Consider the following 7,261-nt stretch of genomic DNA (forward strand, 5'->3'; position numbering starts at 1 on the left):
GCATGGCAATCGATTACGACCTCACCAGCTTTGGGTACTGCAATTTTAAACCATATTTAAAGGCACCACAAAGTCCAAAGTTGTTCTCATGTAACTGCTGTAAAGCTCTATCACTCTGGTCCTGGGAGAGAACCCGTTCACGCTACAGCCAGAGCCTCCGTAGCTCAGTCTAACCCTGCCTCTGCCCCGCCCCCTCTCTTAAATCTGGTTAGTGCTTTTGTTTCTTTCAACACAACTTGTCTGTTGCATTCCCTGCCTATTCTGGAGAGTCGGCCAAGGAGACACTGTTTCATGACTCCCACAAATCGTTCTGACGTTTGTGTGTGGGTTCTGCCCATCCTGACGCCAACTTACCATTGACAGAAAATTTGCTCTGGGTCATCACAGACAATCTCATCCATTCTCTTAACCATTGTGCAAGTTAATTTTTTAAAAATGTACTCTCTCTTTCTCCCCTTCCTCCCTCCCTCCTTCCTCGCTTCCTTCCCTCCTTCCCTCTCTGTGTATATAGACCAGATGTTGACTTCAGGTGTCTTCCTCAATTGCTCTCCACTTTATTTTTTGAGGTGGAGTCTGTCACTGAGCCCAAAGCGCTCTAATTCCGATAGCTAGACTGACTAGCCAATGAGCCTTGGTGCTCTTCCTGCCTCTCCCTCCCCAGCAATGGGATGACAGAGCCACACCACCATGTCAGGTCACCATTCTTGCCCAGCGAGTACTTTATCAGCTGAGCCATCTCCCCAACCCTACAAGGTAGATTTTTATCCTCTATGTTGAGATGGAGCTACTAAACCTCAGTGACAGTGGTATGTTTTGTGACAGACGGGACCAGGATCTGGCCCATGCTTTTGACCCCTGGACTCTTACTCCTCATCAGAATCATGAGTCCAAGTACTGAATTCTCACTTATTAAGACTCCCAAAGAGAAACTAGGAGGTGTCAGAAATCCCTATTAGCTCCTTTCAAATATTGTCTGTATCTTCCAAACACTGGCCCAACTTCCATTTATTAATTGCTTCAATTCAAAAATCAATGTCTAAGTTATGACTACTTCCATATTTCCGTGGGACAATAGCCTTGAAATAGTCTTGGTGAATACTTGGTTAGAAATTGTTTGGAAGAAATAAAAGTGACCATGTCTGTATTCATATAAGAACATCATTAGGGAAAATTGATTCATTTCACAACTTTTTGTATTTCTTAAATAACATGAGAAGAGAAATATTTTGAATTTAAAGTTAAGTCCACTTTTCTCTGGTTCTTCATATTTCTTCTTCTTCAAAAGAAAAGTTGAAACCAAAAGAAAACCGCTTTAAGAGACTGGAGAGCATGCTGTAGACACGACCTCACATCTCTAAAATGTGAGGTCCCGGGAAGCGGGAGGCGAGGATTTTGTCCCTTGCTGTGACTTTAGTACTTCAACAGTGCCACGTACACATATCTGTGGAACAAATGCACAGACCATCTAGCTTCCTACCCAACATCCTCCTGATTTCTATGACCAGAGCATTTGTTCTGCAACTCCAGGCACAGCATCTTCTGTGGGAACAATTGTAAGCTCTTAAAATAGTCAAAGCCTGGCTCTTTTCCTTCTACTGGGTTGCTTCCTCCAGTCTTAATATGAGGGGACATGCCTAGTCTTATTGCAACTTGATATGCCATGTTTGGTTGATATCCCTGGGAGGCATGCTCCTTTATGACGGGAAACAGAGGATCTGTGGGGAGATGGGAGATGGTGGAGGGAGGGATTGGAGGAGTGGAAGGAGGAGAAATTGCAGTTGGAATGTAATATATAAAATAATAATAATAATAATAATAATAATAATAATAATAATAATAAGTATCAAGATGAAAAAAATAGTCAAAACTTGGCTCACAGGCTAGCCCCTGGGTACCTCAGACCTCATGCCACACTCATGGAACCAGTTTTTGCATTTTAATAGAATCTCTACACTGAAGTTTTCATGTAGTGCCCAGACTAGTGTGGACTCTGCACCAGCATGGTCTGTATCTATGGTGGTTTGAAAGATAATGGCCCCCATAGGGAGTGGCACTATTTGGAGGTGTGGCTTTGTTGGAGTGGGAGTGGTCTTGCTGGAGGAAGTGTGTCACTGAGGGGGCAGACTTTGAAGTCTCCTATGCTCAAGCTATGCTCAGTGTGGCACACAGCAGTGCTTCCTGTTGCTTGTGGATCTGGATGTAGAACTCTCAGCTCCTTCTCCAGTATCATGTCTGCCTGCATGTCGCCATGTTGCACCATGAAGATAATGGACTAAACCTCCAAAGCTTGTAAGCCTTCCATGCCAATTAAACATTTTCCTTTAAAAGGGTCATTGTGGTCATGGTGTCTCTTCACAGCGATAGCAACCCTAAGACAGATTCCTTTGGGAACCTGCTAGAATGTTGATTGCATCAACAATTCTTGGCTCAGGTGCAAAGACATGTATTTGTAGCCTCCAGGTGTGCTGGTGCCTACTACTGTTTGAAAACCACCTTCCCAAATTCAGTCTCAACCAACTTGGCCCTGAACCCCCCTTAGATCTGAGCTTTCAGTTGTAGTGAATGAGCTGCTTTCTTATCTCCCATGACCAAACCATTGCTTGAGCCTCTCCCGTATGGGGAAATCAGTTTCTCTTAAACCTTTATACTCAAAATTTGAGTAGCTCCGAAAATTCTCCCCTACTAATTGTATGCCATATGATATACCTAAGCACAATGAATAGTTATCTTATTCTTTGACACAATCCTGAAGAGCCCCAATGTATCATGCTGGTGTTGTACTCCATGGACAGATCATGTCAATGTTATCAAAGGTTGTGAATAGAGCTATTCCTTACCAAAGGTGGCCAGTGGCAGGAGCAAAGAAATCTGAGAAGCAATCCATGCTCTACTCCCCAAGAGTTCACCTACAGAATTGTGTTTTGCAGTAGGGTGCTGTTTTCTAACTGACCTCAAGGTACCATACCTGCCAGCTGTGGCCCTGACTCTTGCCTCTACAACTTACAATCCCTTAGATGGCTAAGCACACTACAGTGCTACTCTCCAAGATTCAAACAGCACACACGGGTCTAGCATTTTCTATGCTGTGTTTGCCCATCTTGACTACGGCTGCTGGATTACTCTTTTCTACTGATTCAGACTGACAGTCACAGGGCTGCTGTCTCTTAAAATCCCTGGCTTTTCCTCCAGGTTCACTGATAGTCTCTCAATTGTCAGCTATCTGAACTCTTTACAGTTTTGTGAGTATATCTTCTAGCTTTGAGAGCCTCATAATTCTCCAAATTTATTAAATCAAACCTCTAAATATTCTTGAGCAAAGGGATACGCAGAATTCACATGGGTGCTCTATAAATAGGATTTGTGTTTTCTAAATGGAAAACACGTATTTGCTATTACAGGTTGCAACCCGAAAAGAAAAAGTGTTGCGTTTAATTTTTTAAATAGTAAATGAGCAAATACTTACATATACATGCACGCAATTATCCACCCATTGCTGCCCTGCCACTTGCTGACATAAGCATTTGTAATTATCTTCACAATGATGCATCCTTTGACTGGGATTACAAGGAAATAATAACCTATTTCCAGTTAACCTTTGGGAAACATGTGTAAGTCTTTTCTGTAGTGGGATATGGAACTAAAATGTGTCTTCTTTCAGGTTTGCTCTATGTATCCTGGACCTGTCTCTGGGAGCAGAGAACAAACTTTATCCTTCTCCTACATATAAATCTTGCAGAAGTTTGTAAACATCTGTATCCCCCTTCACCTCTGCTAGCTCCCCTCTAAAGTTAGCATTCTCCCATTGTTCATCATGAGACAGCATGAGTTTACCACCTTGACTGCCCCTTTGGACTTGCCCTTTTGAGTGATTGTTTACAGCATATAAAATGTGGGGTATCTAAAATGAAGATATAATGAAAGATTTGTGTGTGTGTGTGTGTGTGTGTGTGTGTGTGTGTGTGTGTGTGTGTGTGTGTGTGTGTGCATGAATTCCACATATGTATGCAGGTACTCACATAGGCCAGAATCATCAAATGCCCTAGGGCTGGAGTTTCAGGCAGCTGTGAACTATTTGATGTGGGTGCTGGGAACCAGCTATGGTCCTCTGGAACAGCAAGAGTGTTCTTAACCAATGAGTCATCTCTCCAGCCCTGAGACATGATGTTTGAATTATGTGGCAAGTTTGAAGCACAGAAACCATGATTGCCTCCTTATGGTTTGGAGGAAGATACACATGTTGAAAGCTTGGTCCCCAGTATGCAGTGTTAAGAGGTGGTTGAAGCTTTTTTAGAGACAGAGCTTAGGGTGGAGGGCTCAAGGTTGTTCTCATGGTAACCCTGAATTTGTCCTTACATTGCTTATTGTTATAAACAGTTAGCCCAGCCCTTGAATCATTCTCTAGCTTCCGATCTTGCCAAAAGCATTTTCCATCTCACATATGAACCTGTCACCGTGACATCATCCACCCTGAGACACTGGAGCAGAAGCCAGCACCACATCCTTGAACATCTAGAGCAAGGAATAAAATAAGACTCTTCTTCTTGTACAACACCCACTTTGAAGTATTTTGTTATGAGTAGTTATCTTATTCTTCTGACACAACCCGGAAGAGCCCCGATGCAGCATGCTGGTGTTGTACTCCAGAACATATGGACAGGTCATGTCAATGTTATCAAAGGTTGTGAACAGAGCTATTCCTTACCAAAGGTGGCCAGTGGCAGGAGCAAAGAAATCCGAGAAGCAATCCAGGCTCTACTCTCCAAGCAGTTCACCTACAGAACTGCATTTTGGACTAATACATGGCTTTCATTAAATGCAGTCACATACTTACCATAACGGAAGGAATGCTTCCATTAACGCTGCTTGGTAGGCCAGCTTGATCATTTATCAGCACATCCTGCTTCTGGCCACAGCAAACAAAAGCCAGAAATCGTTGTGATACACAGTATCGACAGAGAAGCCATTGTTACTCAAGTCTCCTTTGAATGGTTCTTTGTACCACAGACTTCTGGGACTTTCCCCTTTCCCCTTTCGACTCCTAACTTTCTAGAAAAGACAACCAGCAGCCACTCTCACCATGCCCATGTTCCCAGGTCCTGCCACAATCCTTTCCCACGACAGCTCAGGACATCCTTCCTAACTATTGCTGGCTGCTCATTTACCAGCATATTTGAAAACCTGGTTTTAAACAAGGGCTACAAAAAAGCCATGCTATGTATGAGGAAATCTGGTGACGATGATTTGTTATTATTACTGCTATTCCCAGCCCAGATGGTTCTCCAGATGAAATGGATAAAAATTGGAGCCTCTCTGTGGCTGATGACAGGTGCAGACGTGGCCCCTCCGGTGGGATTTCATCAGGCACGCAGCTCGCCATTGGGGCAGGAGCCTCCCACAGGCCTGTGTGTATTGTAGCAGTCCCAAAAACTGTCAAGTGAATAATTGGCCTCTCATCTGAAGTCTTTAGAAGATTCCCTTCTGCACGTCCTTTGAAAGGCTGCATCCATCAGGCCCTTTGTTTGCAAGCAACAGAAACAGGCGCTGGCTAGCTTGAACAGGAAAGGCATTTATTGGGGAGACATGGGGTTCCTTCTAGAATGGATGGAAGGCCAGAAAGCCAGCCTTTGAACACATTGAGAACCAAAAGAGCCCTTGCAAGGGATGAAGCAGGCATTTAGAATCTTGTCAGGGTGCTAAAGAAGAAAAAAAAAAGTATCACCTCTTTGGGGTAATTCCTCAACAAGATTTTTTTTAACTTTTTAGTTAATATATTTTATAAATACACTGGAGAATCATCCAGTGCTGCCTGCATTGGATGCAATCCTGTGCCACAAGTCCGCACATTCCTTTGCAAATGGACCCATGATAGCAAAACCTTTCACCTCACCTCTATTGTTTACTATAACCCCTGCATTGTTTTCAAAATAAAGAAACACCCCATCTTTTCTTTGATATGACTTTCATTGTCGAATTGATGGACCTTTTTCTTAGTTCTGGCTTTCTTAACTGTGGCCATCACTATGTGGCCCACACCTGCAGCAGGAAGTCTGTTGAGTCATCCCTTGATTCCCTGCACAGAGATGATATACAAATTTTTGGCTCCTCTATTGCCAGCACAGTTGATCACAGCTCCTACCAGAAGACCCAGGAAAATGTAGAATTTCACTCCAGAGGACCCACCACATCCTCTCTTTGGCATCTTGAGTGCCTAGAAGGCCCCCAACAAGATTTTTAAGGTGTGACAACAGCATTTGATGGCTTAGCTTTGTCTTAGGTATGTGTCCTGGCTGCAATAGAGTAGGGCCTGTGGTTGGCACAGCCCGCCAAGCAGCATGCAGTAGACTGTCAAGAACAAAATGGTACTAAAGAAGGAAGGCTTCCTGCAAAGCAGGGCAAAGATCTTAGCAAATTCCTCTACATAAAAACAACTCTAAACCTGAACAAGATTGACCACACCAACAACTTCAGGACATTGAAAATCAACTAAATGCATACAAAACCTTTTATTCTCAAAACCTGCTGACTGAGGGTGGTAGGACTCCATGATGTCTTAGCCTGGGGAGTCTCAATCTCCCTGCTAGTTACAGGAGCATGGTAGGTCTAACAGAGCAAGGCAGGCTATGAAAAGCAACAGGTGAGGCCAGGGAAATGGCTCCGTGGTCAAAGCGCTTGCTGTCTAAGCATGAGGACCTGAGTTCAGATCACTTAAGAGCTGGGCGTAGAGCTGTATGTATCTGTCACTTAGTGCTGGGGAAGTGGAGACCGACAAGCCCAAGGGCTGCTGCCCAGCCCATCTAGATGTAAAGGAGAGCTCCAGGTTCAGTGAGAGACCTTGTCTTAACAATGAAGGTGGAGGACAATAGAAGACATCAACCTCTGGCCTCCACATACCCCTGTACTCACACATGTACACACGCATATCACACACACACACACACAAACACACACACACACACATACACACACACATAGCAGTAGATTGTCTACCTGAGGAGGCTAACTTGACTTAGAGTAGACCATACACGAAGAAGCCATGCTTCCAGGCATCAGGGAGAACTATGTTGATTGACAGCATGTATGGCACATGTAAACAGATGGAGACAGACTCATACTGCAGGGACTCTAAGGTTACAATGACAATAGGAGACTGGAAACCTAGACAGAATTTGAGAGGGGGTTCTAAAAAGCTGAGCATCCATTTCAGGCCTTGGTGATGGGTTGAGGTCTGAAAGGCTATGGCCTTTGCAGGGCTGAAGGCATG

General features: G+C 43.9%; 1 pseudogene; it reads right to left on the reverse strand.

Annotated features, from left to right (window-relative positions):
• Positions 1–5,792: 5,792 nt before the first annotated feature.
• On the reverse strand, positions 5,793–6,199 carry LOC118591896 (annotated as a pseudogene).
• Positions 6,200–7,261: the final 1,062 nt, after the last annotated feature.

Source organism: Onychomys torridus, chromosome 10 (assembly GCF_903995425.1).
Source record: "Onychomys torridus chromosome 10, mOncTor1.1, whole genome shotgun sequence".
Classification (NCBI taxonomy): Eukaryota; Metazoa; Chordata; class Mammalia; order Rodentia; family Cricetidae; genus Onychomys; species Onychomys torridus.